Source organism: Vigna radiata, chromosome 1, assembly GCF_000741045.1.
Source record: "Vigna radiata var. radiata cultivar VC1973A chromosome 1, Vradiata_ver6, whole genome shotgun sequence".
Classification (NCBI taxonomy): Eukaryota; Viridiplantae; Streptophyta; class Magnoliopsida; order Fabales; family Fabaceae; genus Vigna; species Vigna radiata.
The window spans coordinates 12,426,489-12,428,885 of NC_028351.1; positions in this window are offsets into that span (position 1 = coordinate 12,426,489).

The following is a 2,397-nucleotide window of genomic DNA, read 5'->3' on the forward strand; positions in this document are numbered from 1 at the left end:
TCTCAACATTCACCATTGTAATTGCTTTGTAATAATAACAAACTAAATTGAAACAAAATTGTTAATAACCTTCTTTTATATTCATTAACTCGTCCACTAAATATAACCACATATGACATCATCTTTAACATTTACTTTTAATTATTTAATTTTAAAATAAATTAACTTTTAAAATTATTATTTAATAATTATTATCTTTTATTTTATTATTGCTTTGTTTTTGTTTAATTATTCAAAAATAAATATTTTTTTATTCTAAATTAGAAATTAAGTTATTATTTTATTAGAGCATAAAATTGTAGAATTTTAATTTCATTATTATAAAAAATATTATTAAAAATATATTGTAAGAATAGAATAAAAATAAAATAAAGATTCATTGTACGTTATATAAGTATAACTTTTAAAATATTATTAAATTCTATTATTAATTTATCTTAATATATTTTAATAATATTTCACATAATGAAGTTTGAATAATGATACCACAGATATTATAAAAATAATGAAAATATTTTCTTACTTTTAAATACTTTTGTTCCTCTTTCACTCCTCTTTCTCTGTATGTATATAGAAAATAAATTGTTAGTGCAAGATAGTTCTGGTGAATAGAACATTTTTATAATAATTTTACGTAGATGTCATAGAAAAAGAAAATAAAAGAGTATAAGGCAAAAAAATTCACACAAAATTTTGACACCATCACCGTGTCATGTTCTGATTGGTGTACATGAAAAACATGTTTGAATTAAATTAATTAATTAATAGTGTTACGTTCTAAAATATTTTAATTATCGCATATGTTTTTTGAATTAGTAACATTGTGATTACCATAGTCTTAATTCTTATTATTAATATCCATTTACCACTAAGGTTTGAAAATTTGATAAATTCTTAAATAAATATTTATTATTAGTGCAAGCCTTTGCAAATATCTTTATTATACATTGGTACATCTTAAAAGAAAGATGAAACTACTGATTAGCAATATGTATAATTCTAAATTTTCATATTCCTAGCCTCTTTGGATAATTTAATAAACGTGTTGATTGTCTTATTAGTTCAAAAGTGAAGTCTAAGCAAGATGGTATTAGATGGTTAGATACTCTACTTTTTGGCATCAATCAAATCTTCTTTAAGAACTAGTTCAACTATTCCAGTCTAGATTTTCTCTTAAACAAACTTTTGATTTGATCTAATGTTTTGGGTTATGTTTTTTCTTTCTTATTAATATAAAAATCTTCTCATAGATATCACGTGAGTATTGTGGTATTTATTAACCTAGATAAGATATTCATTAATGCAAAAACGTTGTTTAACGTCATCCAGTAGACGTCGGTTTCCTGATAACCCGACGTCTATGACTGCATGGTGGCATTATCGTAAATAGTTTGGTGAACTAGATGTCGGCTTCAAGGTAAGGCTACATCTATGACATTGTAGACGTCGAAACTGCTGCAAACCGACGTCTAATTGCCTGAGGTAGGTGATAAGACAGTCAAGTGACGTCGGTGTTCACGGGGGTCGACGTCTATTGGGCTGCAATTAATGTTTGTTCACCTAATTCCCAGGTGCTTAGACGTCACTTAGTCAAACAACGACGTCTAAGGCCTGTTTGGAAGGCGGGAAGACAAAAATTCTTCAATTTAGACGTCGGTGTTGAGGGGAAGCGACGTTTATGTGCCTGTAATTAATTATATTCACCAAACTCGAGGGACATAGACGTCGGCTAGAAAGGCACCGACGTCTAAGTTATTATAGAAGTCGGCGCCCCATCATAACTGTCGTGAAGATCCCTGATAGGAAATCAAACGTCAATATGTTTAGCTTCCTAGACGTCGGATCCCCTCGAAACCGACGTGTAATGGGTATTCAAAAAGTCTGTTTAAATGTTAACTTGAACGTCATATTAGTTAGATACCTGACATCTATGTGACTATAGACGTTGGTTTCTGGAGCAACCGACACACCATTTCATTTTAAATAAACCGCAGACTCTTCGCGACATTCAGTTTCTGATATCGCGTCTTCCTCTTCTCCTTTTTCTCTTGCTTCACCTCTTCTTTTTCTTGCTTGCAGCATGTCGCAACCAGGATTGCGACGGGACGACGAACCGAAAAACAAACGGTTTTAGAAAATATTTTGGGAGTCGCCACCATAATTTATTATGGAAAACTATGGAAAAACCCTAAAAACAACATGGTCTACAAAAAAGAGATTTTTAAGTTCGGGAATCGGTTACGCGTAAGGAAGGTGTTAACACCCTACCGCGCCTACCCAAAGGTAGTACCTCTAATTAAATGTATAAAATCAACGTGGTTTTCCAAAATAAATAATTTTCCCCAAAAAAAATAAAAATGAAATTAAACTAAAATAAAATTATTAGGAAACAAAAAA